Source organism: Pleurodeles waltl, chromosome 12 (assembly GCF_031143425.1).
Source record: "Pleurodeles waltl isolate 20211129_DDA chromosome 12, aPleWal1.hap1.20221129, whole genome shotgun sequence".
Classification (NCBI taxonomy): Eukaryota; Metazoa; Chordata; class Amphibia; order Caudata; family Salamandridae; genus Pleurodeles; species Pleurodeles waltl.
In genome coordinates this window covers 118,355,009-118,376,755 of record NC_090451.1, presented here as the reverse complement: position 1 = coordinate 118,376,755, position 21,747 = coordinate 118,355,009, and the positions used below count along the sequence as shown (strand labels likewise).

Here is a 21,747-nt window from a genome sequence, read left to right as displayed (position 1 = left end):
AGAGTTTGAAGACCACTGGTCTAAGTGGAAACTAATACACCTGGATCCTCCTGAATTCCTCGCAACAGATGCCAGCAAACCTGGCTGGAGAGCTACTGTGTTGGACTGATCCTGTCGTTTCAAGTGGTCTTTCCTAGAGAGTCGGAGGTCATGGAAGTAGATGGAGTTGATGGCAAGCTTCAGGGCTTTGAAGTTTTCCCATCATCATCTGTCTCAGAAAAATGTGCTAGTAAAGACAGAGAATAAGGTAGCGTTTTTTTACATTAACCAGCAGTGAAGCATGCATTCAAAATCCCTCAATGCAATAGCAGAACAATTGGGCTATTGGGCAGAGATCAACCTGTTGCATACGTCGGCAGTACACATCAAGGGCACCGACAATGTGATGGCAGACAGCTGGAGGTTTCCAAATTTGCTGGAGTTGACGTTATCCAGGTCGTTGTTTTGAGAGATATGCCGAGAGTTTTTGAAACCCTTTCTGGATCTCTTTTCAAACAAGGACAATGCTCATCTTTGTCGATTCTGATCCAGGTTTCCGGAACAAGGAGCCTAGGTAGTGGACGTATTGGTGATAAAGTGGCTGAGAAGTCTCCTTTATACATTCCCCCCCTTTTTATTGATCCAGATGGTTCTCTTCAAGTCTCAGCAGGGGGAGGGAACTTGATTCTTGTTGGCCCTGATTGGCCAGAGATGTCATGGTTTCCTCTTCTGAACCCCTGGCTCTTCTACCTCCTTGGGTACTGCTCAAGTGTGTCTCTTCTCAGAACGTCGTCCCTGACCTTCTTGCTCCAACTCACTCTATCGCTTTGGAGGTTGAGAAGTCTGGACTGCCAGCAAAGGGTCTTTCCTCTTCCTTAGTGGAGTTATTTCAGCACTCCAGCAGGCCTTCTACTTCGAAGTCTTACTCAAAGAACTGGAAGTCCTTTCAGACGTGATGTTCTGCTCATGATCTTTTGGCACCTACCTGTAGTTTGTCTGCTATTTTGCATTTTCTTCTGAATGGGTTTCACTTGAATCTCTTTCCACTCTGAAAGCTCATTGGTTTGAGATAAAGGCTTTTAGGGACTTTTCTGAACTTTCATCGATGTTACACTCTTTGGTGTCTACACTGTTCTGATCTTTTGTCAATGGTAAGAACAATGAAAAATCCCCTTTCTCCATCTCAGAATCTTCCTACTCTTTTATAGGCTTTGCAATTTTATCTCTTTGAAGGTCTGGATACTGTACAATTAAAGATTGTCTGCTATAAAGTTATTTTCCTATTTGCTATCGCCTTGCTGAGAACAATTGGGGAGCTGGGAGCCTTAAAATGCTGTCCTCTCTTCATTTGATACTTTGGAAGATAGGGTAACTTTAAGGCCTAGCACTACCTTTGCTGCAAAGGTTAAGTCTATTTTTGATAGATCTTAGGAAATAATTCTTTCTTCTTTCATTCCCTCTCCTTCCTCTCCGGAGGAACATTTGTTGAATACACTTGATGTTTAAAGAGCTCTTTTCATTTATGTCACCAGGCCTCTGCAGTTCAGGAAAACCGACTCCTTGTTTGTGACTTTTGGACAGCCTGGAAAAGACAAGAAGGTGACTTTTATGACTCTGAGTAGGTGGATTAAGTTGTCAATTTTTCTGGCTTTGCAAGGCTTTTTAGAAAATCTTCCAGGTCAGGGATGGTCTACGAGAGGAATGGCCACCTCCTGGGTTGAATTCCAGTGAGTAACAATCTAGGAAATTCCTAGGGTGGTTACTTGGGCCTCAGGGCATACATTTGTCAAGCATTATCGCTTAATAAATTTTCTGTTTTGCATTTGAGTACCAATGTTTTGAACTCTGCATTACCCTAAGTCCATCTTGTCCTTGTCACAAACATCACATCCTGCCCACCTTCCCATCAGTCCTTTGGCAAGGACTTGGCACTCAGGTTGGGTGCATGGCGCTAGCATTTAAGAATCCTCCTGTTCTTTCTTCCTCTTGGAGGGTGACATCACTTTACTTTGTAATGACTGTCACAAGGACGCAATAGACTAAGGCTAATGAAGATTACCAATAAGTAACCAACGCATCACCACTCTTTCTGAATGTGCGTGGCTCATTCTGCAGGACTTGTTCTTTGTATGATTCCTGGATTTTCAGAAGCCCTTTGATGCAGCACCCCCACACTGAAAATTGTTTCAGCACCACTGGACAAGGGTCAGTTGTCATGCTCATCTGCGGCGTAAATTTGCATTGAAGTAGTCTAACTCCCCAGGTCCTGTCTTTTGCTCAATTTGCCTTTGTGAGTTTTCTCTCAATCACTGTTGATTTCCTTTGATCTTTCTTTCTTCTTTCACTTCACCTTCGCCTTCAGTGTATCTTTCGGCCCTGTTAAGAGACACGCCCCCTTGTAGCCACTTCTATACTTCTGTCACCTAATTATTTTCCTATCCTTTCCCCTGTAACGTTGCTGATCCTAGCTATAGCATGACTATCCAGAATCTGTTCACCTGAGTTATGTTCCTCTTATCCCCACGCATCTAATAATCAGCTCTTGGTCTCCCTCCACCTCTCACGTGACATAGTCTGAGCCAGAGTCTCCATCTTGGAGAGACAATCTCTTGCACTTCTGTTGTTCTACTGGCGCTGCCGGCTTGAGCTTTGGTCAGAAGTGGCAAAAGAAGGACTAATGGAAAGTGAACGTGTACTGGAGCAACAGAGTGTATGGATTTACAAGCGTTTGATTAAATGAGAAAAAAAGAGTTTACTTGAGAGAAAAAACGTAACTTGGCCCGTACGGGGATCGAACCCGCGACCTTGGCGTTATTAGCACCACGCTCTAACCAACTGAGCTAACCAGCCATGAATGACAATTATCCTTTTTCCATGACATGCAGATACACAGAAGAGTCGGTCTCACTATCGCAATTCCTTCATACTTTTCTCCCTCCGTCCCCTGTCTGGATTGCAATAACAAGAGCTGTTGAGTGCTGCACGCCAGTCTCAGTGCCTCTTCTTTCAGTCAATGTCACTGTGTGCTGTGATATCTTTGTAACATTGGTTGTTGCCGGAAGAAAAGGAAAGGATGGATAGGATTTCTATTCTTTTACAACAAAACCCAAAATGCATCGGCTTGCTTGCTCATTAAGTTTACAAGGCCAGCTGCTTTTGAGATATTCTAATTATAGTGGTTATTCGGCGTTGGAGGTAAGAGAGTTGTTTTTAGGTCTGGCCGTTCCTTCTGCTTTAAATTACTCTAGCTCATGTCAACAAAGTAACAACAAAACATAGCCAACGGTTTGTTGCTCAAGCCTTCCCTACTGCACCTTCCCATGTCTCTCCTGCCGACCACAGTGCAGGAAATTTGAGTTTGCATTTGCGCAAAGAGACGTACAACACAAGAAGGCGCGCTTTCGTGCGCCGGGCACCACCCGGCCTGTGCATTCCTCACTGCCGTGAGATCAGTTTACTCAGCAGAGCATGACGCTGCAATTGGTTAGTAAGGCCTGCCTGACCAGAATAGTATATTTGGGGTCATGTATTTGATTGCATTTTTAAAACAGTAACAGAACTTAACTGCAATGTTTAAATAGGTCTAGACATATTTAAACAGTGTCAATTTGATAGAAGAATTCTGGAAAATTCAGAGGGGAGGCACCAATGTTTTTTTTTCCCTTTGGGTGGATGTGGCATTAAAGAGTTTGAAGACCACTGGTCTAAGTGGACACTAATACACCTGGATCCTCCTGAATTCCTGGCAACAGATGCCAGCAAACCTGGCTGGAGAGCTTCTGTGTTGGACTGATCCTGTCGATTCAAGTGGTCTTTCCTAGAGAGTCGGAGGTCATGGAAGTAGATGGAGTTGATGGTAAGCTTCAGGGCTTTGAAGTTTTCCCATCATCATCTGTCTCAGAAAAATGTGCTAGTAAAGACAGAGAATAAGGTAGCGGTCTTTTACATTAACCAGCAGTGAAGCATGCATTCAAAATCCCTCAATGCAATAGCAGAACAATTGGGCTATTGGGCAGAGATCAACCTGTTGCATACGTCGGCAGTACACATCAAGGGCACCGACAATGTGATGGCAGACAGCTGGAGGTTTCCAAATTTGCTGGAGTTGACGTTATCCAGGTCGTTGTTTTGAGAGATATGCAGAGAGTTTGTGAAACCCTTTCTGGATCTCTTTTCAAACAAGGACAATGCTCATCTTTGTCGATTCTGATCCAGGTTTCCGGAACAAGGAGCCTAGGTAGTGGACGTATTGGTGATAAAGTGGCTGAGAAGTCTCCTTTATACATTCCCCCCCTTTTTATTGATCCAGATGGTTCTCTTCAAGTCTCAGCAGGGGGGAGGGAACTTGATTCTTGTTGGCCCTAATTGGCCAGAGATGTCATGGTTTCCTCTTCTGAACCCCTGGCCCTTCTATCTCCTTGGGTACTGCTCAAGTGTGTCTCTTCTCAGAACGTCGTCCCTGACCTTCTTGCTCCAACTCACTCTATCGCTTTGGAGGTTGAGAAGTCTGGACTGCTAGCAAAGGGTCTTTCCTCTTCCTTAGTGGAGTTATTTCAGCACTCCAGCAGGCCTTCTACTTCGAAGTCTTACTCAAAGAACTGGAAGTCCTTTCAGACGTGATGTTCTGCTCATGATCTTTTGTCACCTACCTGTAGTTTGTCTGCTATTTTGCATTTTCTTCAGAATGGGTTTCACTTGAATCTCTTTCCACTCTGAAAGCTCATTGGTTTGAGATAAAGGCTTTTAGGGACTTTTCTGAACTTTCATCGATGTTACACTGTTTGGTGTCTAGACTGTTCTGATCTTTTGTCAATGGTAAGAACAATGAAAAATCCCTTTTCTCCAACTCAGAATCTTCTTACTCTTTTATAGGCTTTGCAATTTTATCTCTTTGAAGGTCTGGATACTGTACAATTAAAGATTGTCTCCTATAAAGTTATTTTCCTATTTGCTATCGCCTTGCTGAGAACAATTGGGGAGCTGGGAGCCTTAAAATGCTGTCCTCTCTTCATTTGATACTTTGGAAGATGGGGTAACTTTAAGGCCTAGCCCTACCTTTGCTGCAAAGGTTAAGTCTATTTTTGATAGATCTTAGGAAATAATTCTTCCTTCTTTCATTCCCTCTCCTTCCTCTCCGGAGGAACATTTGTTGAATACACTTGATGTTTAAAGAGCTCTTTTCATTTATGTCACCAGGCCTCTGCAGTTCAGGAAAACCAACTCCTTGTTTGTGACTTTTGGACAGCCTGGAAAAGACAAGAAGGTGACTTTTATGACTCTGAGTAGGTGGATTAAGTTGTCAATTTTTCTGGCTTTGCAAGGCTTTTCAGAAAATCTTCCAGGTCAGGGATGGTCTACGAGAGGAATGGCCACCTCCTGGGTTGAATTCCAGTGAGTAACAATCTAGGAAATTCCTAGGGTGGTTACTTGGGCCTCAGGGCATACATTTGTCAAGCATTATCACTTAATACATTTTCTGTTTTGCATTTGAGTACCAATGTTTTGAACTCTGCATTACCCTAAGTCCATCTTGTCCTTGTCACAAACATTACATCCTGCCCACCTTCCCATCAGTCCTTTGGCAAGGGCTTGGCACCCAGGTTGGGTGCATGGCGCTAGCATTTAAGAATCCTCCTGTTCTTTCTTCCTCTTGGAGGGTGACATCACTTTACTTTGTAATGACTGTCACAAGGACGCAATGGACTAAGGCTAATGAAGATTACCAATAAGTAACCAACGCATCACCACTCTTTCTGAGTGTGCGTGGCTCATTCTGCAGGACTTGTTCTTTGTATGATTCCTGGATTTTCAGAAGCCCTTTGATGGCAGCACCCCCACACTGAAAATTGTTTCAGCACCACTGGACAAGGGTCAGTTGTCATGCTCATCTGCGGCGTAAATTTGCATTGAAGTATTCTAACTCCCCAGGTCCTGTCTTTTGCTCAATTTGCCTTTGTGAGTTTTCTCTCAATCACTGTTGATTTCCTTTGATCTTTCTTTCTTCTTTCACTTCACCTTCGCCTTCAGTGTATCTTTCGGCCCTGTTAAGAGACACGCCCCCTTGTAGCCACTTCTATACTTCTGTCACCTAATTATTTTCTATCCTTTCCCCTGTAACGTTGCTGATCCTAGCTATAGCATGACTATCCAGAATCTGTTCACCTGAGTTATGTTCCTCTTATCCCCACGCATCTAATAATCAGCTCTTGGTCTCCCTCCACCTCTCACGTGACATAGTCTGAGCCAGTGTCTCCATCTTGGAGAGACAATCTCTTGCACTTCTGTTGTTCTACTGGCGCTGCCGGCTTGAGCTTTGGTCAGAAGTGGCAAAAGAAGGAGTAATGGAAAGTGAACGTGTACTGGAGCAACAGAGTGTATGGATTTACAAGCGTTTGATTAAATGAGAAAAAAAGAGTTTACTTGAGAGAAAAAACTTAACTTGGCCCGTACGGGGATCGAACCCGTGACCTTGGCGTTATTAGCACCATGCTCTAACCAACTGAGCTAACCAGCCATGAATGACAGAGTTATCCTTTTTCCATGACATGCAGATACTCAGAAGAGTCGGTCTCACTATCACAATTCCTTCATACTTTTCTCCCTCCGTCCCCTGTCTGGATTGCAATAACAAGAGCTGTTGAGTGCTACACGCCAGCCTCAGTGCCTCTTCTTTCAGTCAATGTCACTGTGTGCTGTGATATCTTTGTAACATTGGTTGTTGCCGGAAGAAAAGGAAAGGATGGATAGGATTTGTATTCTTTTACAACAAAACCCAAAATGCATCGGCTTGCTTGCTCATTAAGTTTACAAGGCCAGCTGCTTTTGAGATATTCTAATTATAGTAGTTATTCGGCGTTGGAGGTAAGAGAGTTGTTTTTAGGTCTGGCCGTTCCTTCTGCTTTAAATTACTCTAGCTCATGTCAACAAAGTAACAACAAAACATAGCCAACGGTTTGTTGCTCAAGCCTTCCCTACTGCACCTTCCCATGTCTCTCATGCCGACCACAGTGCAGGAAATTTGAGTTTGCATTTGCGCAAAGAGACGTACAACACAAGAAGGCGCGCTTTCATGCGCCGGGCACCACCCGGCCTGTGCATTCCTCACTGCCGTGAGATCAGTTTACTCAGCAGAGCATGACGCTGCAATTGGTTAGTAAGGCCTGCCTGACCAGAATAGTATATTTGGGATCATGTATTTGATTGCTTTTTTAAAACAGTAACAGAACTTAACTGCAATGTTTAAATAGGTCTAGACATATTTGAACAGTGTCAATTTGAAAGAATTATTCTGGAAAATTCAGAGGGGAGGCACCAATGGTTTTTTTTCCCTTTGGGTGGATGTGGCATTAAAGAGTTTGAAGACCACTGGTCTAAGTGGAAACTAATACACCTGGATCCTCCTGAATTCCTCGCAACAGATGCCAGCAAACCTGGCTGGAGAGCTACTGTGTTGGACTGATCCTGTCGTTTCAAGTGGTCTTTCCTAGAGAGTCGGAGGTCATGGAAGTAGATGGAGTTGATGGCAAGCTTCAGGGCTTTGAAGTTTTCCCATCATCATCTGTCTCAGAAAAATGTGCTAGTAAAGACAGAGAATAAGGTAGCGGTTTTTTACATTAACCAGCAGTGAAGCATGCATTCAAAATCCCTCAATGCAATAGCAGAACAATTGGGCTATTGGGCAGAGATCAACCTGTTGCATACGTCGGCAGTACACATCAAGGGCACCGACAATGTGATGGCAGACAGCTGGAGGTTTCCAAATTTGCTGGAGTTGACGTTATCCAGGTCGTTGTTTTGAGAGATATGCCGAGAGTTTTTGAAACCCTTTCTGGATCTCTTTTCAAACAAGGACAATGCTCATCTTTGTCGATTCTGATCCAGGTTTCCGGAACAAGGAGCCTAGGTAGTGGACGTATTGGTGATAAAGTGGCTGAGAAGTCTCCTTTATACATTCCCCCCCTTTTTATTGATTCAGATGGTTCTCTTCAAGTCTCAGCAGGGGGAGGGAACTTGATTCTTGTTGGCCCTGATTGGCCAGAGATGTCATGGTTTCCTCTTCTGAACCCCTGGCTCTTCTACCTCCTTGGGTACTGCTCAAGTGTGTCTCTTCTCAGAACGTCGTCCCTGACCTTCTTGCTCCAACTCACTCTATCGCTTTGGAGGTTGAGAAGTCTGGACTGCCAGCAAAGGGTCTTTCCTCTTCCTTAGTGGAGTTATTTCAGCACTCCAGCAGGCCTTCTACTTCGAAGTCTTACTCAAAGAACTGGAAGTCCTTTCAGACGTGATGTTCTGCTCATGATCTTTTGGCACCTACCTGTAGTTTGTCTGCTATTTTGCATTTTCTTCTGAATGGGTTTCACTTGAATCTCTTTCCACTCTGAAAGCTCATTGGTTTGAGATAAAGGCTTTTAGGGACTTTTCTGAACTTTCATCGATGTTACACTCTTTGGTGTCTACACTGTTCTGATCTTTTGTCAATGGTAAGAACAATGAAAAATCCCCTTTCTCCAACTCAGAATCTTCCTACTCTTTTATAGGCTTTGCAATTTTATCTCTTTGAAGGTCTGGATACTGTACAATTAAAGATTGTCTGCTATAAAGTTATTTTCCTATTTGCTATCGCCTTGCTGAGAACAATTGGGGAGCTGGGAGCCTTAAAATGCTGTCCTCTCTTCATTTGATACTTTGGAAGATAGGGTAACTTTAAGGCCTAGCACTACCTTTGCTGCAAAGGTTAAGTCTATTTTTGATAGATCTTAGGAAATAATTCTTTCTTCTTTCATTCCCTCTCCTTCCTCTCCGGAGGAACATTTGTTGAATACACTTGATGTTTAAAGAGCTCTTTTCATTTATGTCACCAGGCCTCTGCAGTTCAGGAAAACCGACTCCTTGTTTGTGACTTTTGGACAGCCTGGAAAAGACAAGAAGGTGACTTTTATGACTCTGAGTAGGTGGATTAAGTTGTCAATTTTTCTGGCTTTGCAAGGCTTTTTAGAAAATCTTCCAGGTCAGGGATGGTCTACGAGAGGAATGGCCACCTCCTGGGTTGAATTCCAGTGAGTAACAATCTAGGAAATTCCTAGGGTGGTTACTTGGGCCTCAGGGCATACATTTGTCAAGCATTATCGCTTAATAAATTTTCTGTTTTGCATTTGAGTACCAATGTTTTGAACTCTGCATTACCCTAAGTCCATCTTGTCCTTGTCACAAACATCACATCCTGCCCACCTTCCCATCAGTCCTTTGGCAAGGACTTGGCACTCAGGTTGGGTGCATGGCGCTAGCATTTAAGAATCCTCCTGTTCTTTCTTCCTCTTGGAGGGTGACATCACTTTACTTTGTAATGACTGTCACAAGGACGCAATAGACTAAGGCTAATGAAGATTACCAATAAGTAACCAACGCATCACCACTCTTTCTGAATGTGCGTGGCTCATTCTGCAGGACTTGTTCTTTGTATGATTCCTGGATTTTCAGAAGCCCTTTGATGCAGCACCCCCACACTGAAAATTGTTTCAGCACCACTGGACAAGGGTCAGTTGTCATGCTCATCTGCGGCGTAAATTTGCATTGAAGTAGTCTAACTCCCCAGGTCCTGTCTTTTGCTCAATTTGCCTTTGTGAGTTTTCTCTCAATCACTGTTGATTTCCTTTGATCTTTCTTTCTTCTTTCACTTCGCCTTCGCCTTCAGTGTATCTTTCGGCCCTGTTAAGAGACACGCCCCCTTGTAGCCACTTCTATACTTCTGTCACCTAATTATTTTCCTATCCTTTCCCCTGTAACGTTGCTGATCCTAGCTATAGCATGACTATCCAGAATTTGTTCACCTGAGTTATGTTCCTCTTATCCCCACGCATCTAATAATCAGCTCTTGGTCTCCCTCCACCTCTCACGTGACATAGTCTGAGCCAGTGTCTCCATCTTGGAGAGACAATCTCTTCCACTTCTGTTGTTCTACTGGCGCTGCCGGCTTGAGCTTTAGTCAGAAGTGGCAAAAGAAGGACTAATGGAAAGTGAACGTGTACTGGAGCAACAGAGTGTATGGATTTACAAGCGTTTGATTAAATGAGAAAAAAAGAGTTTACTTGAGAGAAAAAACTTAACTTGGCCCGTACGGGGATCGAACCCGCGACCTTGGCGTTATTAGCACCACGCTCTAACCAACTGAGCTAACCGGCCATGAATGACAGAGTTATCCTTTTTCCATGACATGCAGATACACAGAAGAGTCGGTCTCACTATCGCAATTCCTTCATACTTTTCTCCCTCCGTCCCCTGTCTGGATTGCAATAACAAGAGCTGTTGAGTGCTGCACGCCAGCCTCAGTGCCTCTTCTTTCAGTCAATGTCACTGTGTGCTGTGATATCTTTGTAACATTGGTTGTTGCCGGAAGAAAAGGAAAGGATGGATAGGATTTCTATTCTTTTACAACAAAACCCAAAATGCATCGGCTTGCTTGCTCATTAAGTTTACAAGGCCAGCTGCTTTTGAGATATTCTAATTATAGTAGTTATTCGGCGTTGGAGGTAAGAGAGTTGTTTTTACGTCTGGCCGTTCCTTCTGCTTTAAATTACTCTAGCTCATGTCAACAAAGTAACAACAAAACATAGCCAACGGTTTGTTGCTCAAGCCTTCCCTACTGCACCTTCCCATGTCTCTCCTGCCGACCACAGTGCAGGAAATTTGAGTTTGCATTTGCGCAAAGAGACGTACAACAAAGAAGGCGCTCTTTCGTGCGCCGGGCACCACCCGGCCTGTGCATTCCTCACTGCCGTGAGATCAGTTTACTCAGCAGAGCATGACGCTGCAATTGGTTAGTAAGGCCTGCCTGACCAGAATAGTATATTTGGGATCATGTATTTGATTGCTTTTTTAAAACAGTAACATAACTTAACTGCAATGTTTAAATAGGTCTAGACATATTTGAACAGTGTCAATTTGAAAGAAGAATTCTGGAAAATTCAGAGGGGAGGCACCAATGGTTTTTTTTCCCTTTGGGTGGATGTGGCATTAAAGAGTTTGAAGACCACTGGTCTTAGTGGAAACTAATACACCTGGATCCTCCTGAATTCCTCGCAACAGATGCCAGCAAACCTGGCTGGAGAGCTACTGTGTTGGACTGATCCTGTCGTTTCAAGTGGTCTTTCCTAGAGAGTCGGAGGTCATGGAAGTAGATGAAGTTGATGGTAAGCTTCAGGGCTTTGAAGTTTTCCCATCATCATCTGTCTCAGAAAAATGTGCTAGTAAAGACAGAGAATAAGGTAGCGGTCTTTTACATTAACCAGCAGTGAAGCATGGACTCAAAATCCCTCAATGCAATAGCAGAACAATTGGGCTATTGGGCTATTGGGCAGAGATCAACCTGTTGCAGTACACATCAAGGGCACCGACAATGTGATGGTAGACAGCTGGAGGTTTCCAAATTTGCTGGAGTTGACGTTATCCAGGTCTTTGTTTTGAGAGATATGCCGAGAGTTTGTGAAACCCTTTCTGGATCTCTTTTCAAACAAGGACAATGCTCATCTTTGTCGATTCTGATCCAGTTTTCCGGAACAAGGAGCCTAGGTAGTGGACGTATTGGTGATAAAGTGGCTGAGAAGTCTCCTTTATACACTCCCCCCCTTTTTATTGATCCAGATGGTTCTCTTCAAGTCTCAGCAGGGGGAGGGAACTTGATTCTTGTTGGCCCTGATTGGCCAGAGATGTCATGGTTTCCTCTTCTGAACCCCTGGCTCTTCTACCTCCTTGGGTACTGCTCAAGTGTGTCTCTTCTCAGAACGTCGTCCCTGACCTTCTTGCTCCAACTCACTCTATCGCTTTGGAGGTTGAGAAGTCTGGACTGCCAGCAAAGGGTCTTTCCTCTTCCTTAGTGGAGTTATTTCAGCACTCCAGCAGGCCTTCTACTTCGAAGTCTTACTCAAAGAACTGGAAGTCCTTTCAGACGTGATATTCTGCTCATGATCTTTTGGCACCTACCTGTACTTTGTCTGCTATTTTGCATTTTCTTCTGAATGGGTTTCACTTGAATCTCTTTCCACTCTGAAAGCTCATTGGTTTGAGATAAAGGCTTTTAGGGACTTTTCTGAACTTTCATTGATGTTACACTCTTTGGTGTCTAGACTGTTATGATCTTTTGTCAATGGTAAGAACAATGAAAAATCCCTTTTCTCCAACTCAGAATCTTCCTACTCTTTTATAGGCTTTGCAATTTTATCTCTTTGAAGGTCTGGATACAGTACAATTGAAGATTGTCTCCTATAAAGTTATTTTCCTATTTGCTATCGCCTTGCTGAGAACAATTGGGGAGCTGGGTGCCTTAAAATGCTGTCCTCTCTTCATTTGATACTTTGGAAGATGGGGTAACTTTAAGGCCTAGCCCTACCTTTGCTGCAAAGGTTAAGTCTATTTTTGATAGATCTTAGGAAATAATTCTTCCTTCTTTCATTCCCTCTCCTTCCTCTCCGGAGGAACATTTGTTGAATACACTTGATGTTTAAAGAGCTCTTTTCATTTATGTCACCAGGCCTCTGCAGTTCAGGAAAACCGACTCCTTGTTTGTGACTTTTGGACAGCCTGGAAAAGACAAGAAGGTGACTTTTATGACTCTGAGTAGGTGGATTAAGTTTTCAATTTTTCTGGCTTTGCAAGGCTTTTTAGAAAATCTTCCAGGTCAGGGATGGTCTACGAGAGGAATGGCCACCTCCTGGGTTGAATTCCAGTGAGTAACAATCTAGGAAATTCCTAGGGTGGTTACTTGGGCCTCAGGGCATACATTGGTCAAGCATTATCGCTTAATACATTTTCTGTTTTGCATTTGAGTACCAATGTTTTGAACTCTGCATTACCCTAAGTCCATCTTGTCCTTGTCACAAACATTACATCCTGCCCACCTTCCCATCAGTCCTTTAGCAAGGACTTGGCACCCAGGTTGGGTGCATGGCGCTAGCATTTAAGAATCCTCCTGTTCTTTCTTCCTCTTGGAGGGTGACATCACTTTACTTTGTAATGACTGTCACAAGGACGCAATGGACTAAGGCTAATGAAGATTACCAATAAGTAACCAACGCATCACCACTCTTTCTGAATGTGCGTGGCTCATTCTGCAGGACTTGTTCTTTGTATGATTCCTGGATTTTCAGAAGCCCTTTGATGGCAGCACCCCCACACTGAAAATTGTTTCAGCACCACTGGACAAAGGTCAGTTGTCATGCTCATCTGCGGCGTCAATTTTCATTGAAGTAGTCTAACTCCCCAGGTCCTGTCTTTTGCTCAATTCGCCTTTGTGAGTTTTCTCTCAATCACTGTTGATTTCCTTTGATCTTTCTTTCTTCTTTCACTTCACCTTCGCCTTCAGTGTATCTTTCGGCCCTGTTAAGAGACACGCCCCCTTGTAGCCACTTCTATACTTCTGTCACTTAATTATTTTCCTATCCTTTCCCCTGTAACGTTGCTGATCCTAGCTATAGCATGACTATCCAGAATCTGTTCACCTGAGTTATGTTCCTCTTATCCCCACGCATCTAATAATCAGCTCTTGGTCTCCCTCCACCTCTCACTTGACATAGTCTGAGCCAGTGACTCCATCTTGGAGAGACAATCTCTTGCACTTCTGTGGTTCTACTGGCGCTGCCGGCTTGAGCTTTGGTCAGAAGTGGCAAAAGAAGGACTAATGGAAAGTGAACGTGTACTGGAGCAACAGAGTGTATGGATTTACAAGCGTTTGATTAAATGAGAAAAAAAGAGTTTACTTGAGAGAAAAAACTTAACTTGGCCCGTACGGGGATCGAACCCGCGACCTTGGCGTTATTAGCACCACGCTCTAACCAACTGAGCTAACCAGCCATGAATGACAGAGTTATCCTTTTTCCATGACATGCAGATACACAGAAGAGTCGGTCTCACTATCGCAATTCCTTCATACTTTTCTCCCTCCGTCCCCTGTCTGGATTGCAATAACAAGAGCTGTTGAGTGCTGCACGCCAGCCTCAGTGCCTCTTCTTTCAGTCAATGTCACTGTGTGCTGTGATATCTTTGTAACATTGGTTGTTGCCGGAAGAAAAGGAAAGGATGGATAGGATTTGTATTCTTTTACAACAAAACCCAAAATGCATCGGCTTGCTTACTCATTAAGTTTACAAGGCCAGCTGCTTTTGAGATATTCTAATTATAGTAGTTATTCGGCGTTGGAGGTAAGAGAGTTGTTTTTACGTCTGGCCGTTCCTTCTGCTTTAAATTACTCTAGCTCATGTCAACAAAGTAACAACAAAACATAGCCAACGGTTTGTTGCTCAAGCCTTCCCTACTGCACCTTCCCATGTCTCTCCTGCCGACCACAGTGCAGGAAATTTGAGTTTGCATTTGCGCAAAGAGACGTACAACAAAGAAGGCGCGCTTTCGTGCGCCGGGCACCACCCGGCCTGTGCATTTCTCACTGCCGTGAGATCAGTTTACTCAGCAGAGCATGACGCTGCAATTGGTTAGTAAGGCCTGCCTGACCAGAATAGTATATTTGGGATCATGTATTTGATTGCTTTTTTAAAACAGTAACAGAACTTAACTGCAATGTTTAAATAGGTCTAGACATATTTGAACAGTGTCAATTTGAAAGAAGAATTCTGGAAAATTCAGAGGGGAGGCACCAATGTTTTTTTTTCCCTTTGGGTGGATGTGGCATTAAAGAGTTTGAAGACCACTGGTCTAAGTGGAAACTAATACACCTGGATCCTCCTGAATTCCTCGCAACAGATGCCAGCAAACCTGGCTGGAGAGCTACTGTGTTGGACTGATCCTGTCGTTTCAAGTGGTCTTTCCTAGAGAGTCGGAGGTCATGGAAGTAGATGAAGTTGATGGTAAGCTTCAGGGCTTTGAAGTTTTCCCATCATCATCTGTCTCAGAAAAATGTGCTAGTAAAGACAGAGAATAAGGTAGCGGTCTTTTACATTAACCAGCAGTGAAGCATGGACTCAAAATCCCTCAATGCAATAGCAGAACAATTGGGCTATTGGGCAGAGATCAACCTGTTGCATACGTCGGCAGTACACATCAAGGGCACCGACAATGTGATGGTAGACAGCTGGAGGTTTCCAAATTTGCTGGAGTTGACGTTATCCAGGTCTTTGTTTTGAGAGATATGCCGAGAGTTTGTGAAACCCTTTCTGGATCTCTTTTCAAACAAGGACAATGCTCATCTTTGTCGATTCTGATCCAGTTTTCCGGAACAAGGAGCCTAGGTAGTGGACGTATTGGTGATAAAGTGGCTGAGAAGTCTCCTTTATACACTCCCCCCCTTTTTATTGATCCAGATGGTTCTCTTCAAGTCTCAGCAGGGGGAGGGAACTTGATTCTTGTTGGCCCTGATTGGCCAGAGATGTCATGGTTTCCTCTTCTGAACCCCTGGCTCTTCTACCTCCTTGGGTACTGCTCAAGTGTGTCTCTTCTCAGAACGTCGTCCCTGACCTTCTTGCTCCAACTCACTCTATCGCTTTGGAGGTTGAGAAGTCTGGACTGCCAGCAAAGGGTCTTTCCTCTTCCTTAGTGGAGTTATTTCAGCACTCCAGCAGGCCTTCTACTTCGAAGTCTTACTCAAAGAACTGGAAGTCCTTTCAGACGTGATATTCTGCTCATGATCTTTTGGCACCTACCTGTACTTTGTCTGCTATTTTGCATTTTCTTCTGAATGGGTTTCACTTGAATCTCTTTCCACTCTGAAAGCTCATTGGTTTGAGATAAAGGCTTTTAGGGACTTTTCTGAACTTTCATCGATGTTACACTCTTTGGTGTCTAGACTGTTATGATCTTTTGTCAATGGTAAGAACAATGAAAAATCCCTTTTCTCCAACTCAGAATCTTCCTACTCTTTTATAGGCTTTGCAATTTTATCTCTTTGAAGGTCTGGATACAGTACAATTGAAGATTGTCTCCTATAAAGTTATTTTCCTATTTGCTATCGCCTTGCTGAGAACAATTGGGGAGCTGGGAGCCTTAAAATGCTGTCCTCTCTTCATTTGATACTTTGGAAGATGGGGTAACTTTAAGGCCTAGCCCTACCTTTGCTGCAAAGGTTAAGTCTATTTTTGATAGATCTTAGGAAATAATTCTTCCTTCTTTCATTCCCTCTCCTTCCTCTCCGGAGGAACATTTGTTGAATACACTTGATGTTTAAAGAGCTCTTTTCATTTATGTCACCAGGCCTCTGCAGTTCAGGAAAACCGACTCCTTGTTTGTGACTTTTGGACAGCCTGGAAAAGACAAGAAGGTGACTTTTATGACTCTGAGTAGGTGGATTAAGTTGTCAATTTTTCTGGCTTTGCAAGGCTTTTTAGAAAATCTTCCAGGTCAGGGATGGTCTACGAGAGGAATGGCCACCTCCTGGGTTGAATTCCAGTGAGTAACAATCTAGGAAATTCCTAGGGTGGTTACTTGGGCCTCAGGGCATACATTTGTCAAGCATTATCGCTTAATAAATTTTCTGTTTTGCATTTGAGTACCAATGTTTTGAACTCTGCATTACCCTAAGTCCATCTTGTCCTTGTCACAAACATTACATCCTGCCCACCTTCCCATCAGTCCTTTGGCAAGGACTTGGCACCCAGGTTGGGTGCATGGCGCTAGCATTTAAGAATCCTCCTGTTCTTTCTTCCTCTTGGAGGGTGACATCACTTTACTTTGTAATGACTGTCACAAGGACGCAATGGACTAAGGCTAATGAAGATTACCAATAAGTAACCAACGCATCACCACTCTTTCTGAATGTGCGTGGCTCATTCTGCAGGACTTGTTCTTTGTATGATTCCTGGATTTTCAGAAGCCCTTTGATGGCAGCACCCCCACACTGAAAATTGTTTCAGCACCACTGGACAAGGGTCAGTTGTCATGCTCATCTGCGGCGTAAATTTGCATTGAAGTAGTCTAACTCCCCAGGTCTTGTCTTTTGCTCAATTTGCCTTTGTGAGTTTTCTCTTAATCACTGTTGATTTCCTTTGATCTTTCTTTCTTCTTTCACTTCACCTTCGCCTTCAGTGTATCTTTCGGCCCTGTTAAGAGACACGCCCCCTTGTAGCCACTTCTATACTTCTGTCACTTAATTATTTTCCTATCCTTTCCCCTGTAACGTTGCTGATCCTAGCTATAGCATGACTATCCAGAATCTGTTCACCTGAGTTATGTTCCTCTTATCCCCACACATCTAATAATCAGCTCTTGGTCTCCATCCACCTCTCACGTGACATAGTCTGAGCCAGTGACTCCATCTTGGAGAGACAATCACTTGCACTTCTGTTGTTCTACTGGCGCTGCCGGCTTGAGCTTTGGTCAGAAGTGGCAAAAGAAGGACTAATGGAAAGTGAACGTGTACTGGAGCAACAGAGTGTATGGATTTACAAGCGTTTGATTAAATGAGAAAAAAAAGAGTTTACTTGAGAGAAAAAACTTATCGTGGCCCTTACGGGGATCGAACCCACGACCTTGGCGTTATTAGCATCACGCTCTAACCAACTGAGCTAACCAGCCATGAATGACAGAGTTATCCATTTCCATGACATGCAGATACACAGAAGAGTCGGTCTCACTATCGCAATTCCTTTATACTTTTCTCCTTCCGTCCCCTGTCTGGATTGCAATAACAAGAGCTGTTGAGTGCTGCACGCCAGCCTCAGCGCCTCTTCTTTCAGTCAATGTCACTGTGTGCTGTGATATATTTGTAACATTGGTTGTTGCCGGAAGAAAAGGAAAGGATGGATAGGATTTGTATTCTTTTACAACAAAACCCAAAATGCATCGGCTTGCTTGCTCATTAAGTTTACAAGCCAGCTGCTTTTGAGATATTCTAATTATAGTGGTTATTCGGCGTTGGAGGTAAGAGAGTTGTTTTTAGGTCTGGCCGTTCCTTCTGCTTTAAATTACTCTAGCTCATGTCAACAAAGTAACAACAAAACATAGCCAACGGTTTGTTGCTCAATCCTTCCCTACTGCACCTTCCCATGTCTCTCCTGTCGACCACAGTGCAGGAAATTTGAGTTTGCATTTGCGCAAAGAGACGTACAACACAAGAAGGCGCGCTTTCGTGCCCCGGGCACCACCCGGCCTGTGCATTCCTCACTGCCGTGAGATCAGTTTACTCAGCAGAGCATGACGCTACAATTGGTTAGTAAGGCCTGCCTGACCAGAATAGTACATTTGGGGTCATGTATTTGATTGCATTTTTAAAACAGTAACAGAACTTAACTGCAATGTTTAAATAGGTCTAGACATATTTAAACAGTGTCAATTTGATAGAAGAATTCTGGAAAATTCAGAGGGGAGGCACCAATGTTTTTTTATCCCTTTGGGTGGATGTGGCATTAAAGAGTTTGAAGACCACTGGTCTAAGTGGACACTAATACACCTGGATCCTCCTGAATTCCTCGCAACAGATGGCAGCAAACCTGGCTGGAGAGCTACTGCGTTGGACTGATCCTGTCGATTCAGGTGGTCTTTCCTAGAGAGTCGGAGGTCATGGAAGTAGATGAAGTTGATGGTAAGCTTCAGGGCTTTGAAGTTTTCCCATCATCATCTGTCTCAGAGAAATGTGCTAGTAAAGACAGAGAATAAGGTAGCGGTCTTATACATTAACCAGCAGTGAAGCATGCATTCAAAATCCCTCAATGCAATAGCAGAACAATTGGGCTATTGGGCAGAGATCAACCTGTTGCATACGTCGGCAGTACACATCAAGGGCACCGACAATGTGATGGCAGACAGCTGGAGGTTTCCAAATTTGCTGGAGTTGACGTTATCCAGGTCGTTGTTTTGAGAGATATGCCGAGAGTTTGTGAAACCCTTTCTGGATCTCTTTTCAAACAAGGACAATGCTCATCTTTGTCGATTCTGATCCAGGTTTCCGGAACAAGGAGCCTAGGTAGTGGACGTATTGGTGATAAAGTGGCTGAGAAGTCTCCTTTATACATTCCCCCCCCTTTTTATTGATCCAGATAGTTCTCTTCAAGTCTCAGCAGGGGGGAGGGAACTTGATTCTTGTTGGCCCTGATTGGCCAGAGATGTCATGGTTTCCTCTTCTGAACCCCTGGCTCTTCTACCTCCTTGGGTACTGCTCAAGTGTGTCTCTTCTCAGAACGTCGTCCCTGACCTTCTTGCTCCAACTCACTCTATCGCTTTGGAGGTTGAGAAGTCTGGACTGCTAGCAAAGGGTCTTTCCTCTTCCTTAGTGGAGTTAATTCAGCATTCCAGCAGGCCTTCTACTTCGAAGTCTTACTCAAAGAACTGGAAGTCCTTTCAGACGTGATGTTCTGCTCATGATCTTTTGGCACCTACCTGTATTTGTCTGCTATTTTGCATTTTCTTCTGAATGGGTTTCACTTGAATCTCTTTCCACTCTGAAAGCTCATTGGTTTGCGATAAAGGCTTTTAGGGACTTTTCTGAACTTTCATCGATGTTACACTCGTTGGTGTCTAGACTGTTATGATCTTTTGTCAATGGTAAGAACAATGAAAAATCCCTTTTCTCCAACTCAGAATCTTCCTACTCTTTTATAGGCTTTGCAATTTTATCTCTTTGAGGATCTGGATACTGTACAATTAAAGATTGTCTCCTATAAAGTTATTTTCCTATTTGCTATCACCTTGCTGAGAACAATTGGGGAGCTGGGAGCCTTAAAATGCTGTCCTCTCTTCATTTGATACTTTGGAAGATGGGGTAACTTTAAGGCCTAGCCCTACCTTTGCTGCAAAGGTTAAGTCTATTTTTGATAGATCTTAGGAAATAATTCTTCCTTCTTTCATTCCCTCTCCTTCCTCTCCGGAGGAACATTTGTTGAATACACTTGATGTTTAAAGAGCTCTTTTCATTTATGTCACCAGGCCTCTGCAGTTCAGGAAAACCGACTCCTTGTTTGTGACTTTTGGACAGCCTGGAAAAGACAAGAAGGTGACTTTTATGACTCTGAGTAGGTGGATTAAGTTGTCAATTTTTCTGGCTTTGCAAGGCTTTTTAGAAAATCTTCCAGGTCAGGGATGGTCTACGAGAGGAATGGCCACCTCCTGGGTTGAATTCCAGTGAGTAACAATCTAGGAAATTCCTAGGGTGGTTACTTGGGCCTCAGGGCATACATTTGTCAAGCATTATCGCTTAATAAATTTTCTGTTTTGCATTTGAGTACCAATGTTTTGAACTCTGCATTACCCTAAGTCCATCTTGTCCTTGTCACAAACATTACATCCTGCCCACCTTCCCATCAGTCCTTTGGCAAGGGCTTGGCACCCAGGTTGGGTGCATGGCGCTAGCATTTAAGAATCCTCCTGTTCTTTCTTCCTCTTGGAGGGTGACATCACTTTACTTTGTAATGACTGTCACAAGGACGCAATGGACTAAGGCTAATGAAGATTACCAATAAGTAACCAACGCATCACCACTCTTTCTGAATGTGCGTGGCTCATTCTGCAGGACTTGTTCTTTGTATGATTCCTGGATTTTCAGAAGCCCTTTGATGGCAGCACCCCCACACTGAAAATTGTTTCAGCACCACTGGACAAGGGTCAGTTGTCATGCTCATCTGCGGCGTAAATTTGCATTGAAGTAGTCTAACTCCCCAGGTCCTGTCTTTTGCTCAATTTGCCTTTGTGAGTTTTCTCTCAATCACTGTTGATTTCCTTTGATCTTTCTTTCTTCTTTCACTTCACCTTCGCCTTCAGTGTATCTTTCGGCCCTGTTAAGAGACACGCCCCCTTGTAGCCACTTCTATACTTCTGTTACTTAATTATTTTCCTATCCTTTCCCCTGTAACGTTGCTGATCCTAGCTATAGCATGACTATCCAGAATCTGTTCACCTGAGTTATGTTCCTCTTATCCCCACGCATCTAATAATCAGCTCTTGGTCTCCCTCCACCTCTCACGTGACATAGTCTGAGCCAGTGACTCCATCTTGGAGAGACAATCTCTTGCACTTCTGTTGTTCTACTGGCGCTGCCGGCTTGAGCTTTGGTCAGAAGTGGCAAAAGAAGGACTAATGGAAAGTGAACGTGTACTGGAGCAACAGAGTGTATGGATTTACAAGCGTTTGATTAAATGAGAAAAAAAAGAGTTTACTTGAGAGAAAAAATTTATCTTGGCCCTTACGGGGATCGAACCCACGACCTTGGCATTATTAGCACCACGCTCTAACCAACTGAGCTAACATGCCATGAATGGCAGAGTTCTCCTTTTTCCATGACATGCAGATACACAGAAGAGTCGGTCTCACTATCGCAATTCCTTTATACTTTTCTCCTTCCGTCCCCTGTCTGGATTGCAATAACAAGAGCTGTTGAGTGCTGCACGCCAGCCTCAGCGCCTCTTCTTTCAGTCAATGTCACTGTGTGCTGTGATATCTTTGTAACATTGGTTGTTGCCGGAAGAAAAGGAAAGGATGGATAGGATTTCTATTCTTTTACAACAAAACCCAAAATGCATCGGCTTGCTTGCTCATTAAGTTTACAAGCCAGCTGCTTTTGAGATATTCTAATTATATTGGTTATTCGGCGTTGGAGGTAAGAGAGTTGTTTTTAGGTCTGGCCGTTCCTTCTGCTTTAAATTACTCTAGCTCATGTCAACAAAGTAACAACAAAACATAGCCAACGGTTTGTTGCTCAAGCCTTCCCTACTGCACCTTCCCATGTCTCTCCTGCCGACCACAGTGCAGGAAATTTGAGTTTGCATTTGCGCAAAGAGACGTACAACACAAGAAGGCACGCTTTCGTGCGCCGGGCACCACCCGGCCTGTGCATTCCTCACTGCC

The 21,747-nt window shown here is 43.7% G+C and overlaps 4 non-coding genes across 4 annotated transcripts; all 4 read right to left on the bottom strand.

Annotated features, from left to right (window-relative positions):
• Positions 1–2,755: 2,755 nt before the first annotated feature.
• On the bottom strand, positions 2,756–2,829 carry TRNAI-AAU (transfer RNA isoleucine (anticodon AAU)). Its single transcript has one exon. It is a non-coding gene; the product is annotated as a tRNA-Ile (tRNA).
• Positions 2,830–6,419: 3,590 nt separating this feature from the next.
• TRNAI-AAU (transfer RNA isoleucine (anticodon AAU)) lies at positions 6,420–6,493 on the bottom strand. Its single transcript has one exon. It is a non-coding gene; the product is annotated as a tRNA-Ile (tRNA).
• A 3,591-nt stretch (positions 6,494–10,084) lies between these two features.
• Positions 10,085–10,158, bottom strand: TRNAI-AAU (transfer RNA isoleucine (anticodon AAU)). The gene has a single exon. It is a non-coding gene; the product is annotated as a tRNA-Ile (tRNA).
• Positions 10,159–13,747: 3,589 nt separating this feature from the next.
• Positions 13,748–13,821, bottom strand: TRNAI-AAU (transfer RNA isoleucine (anticodon AAU)). The gene has a single exon. It is a non-coding gene; the product is annotated as a tRNA-Ile (tRNA).
• Positions 13,822–21,747: the final 7,926 nt, after the last annotated feature.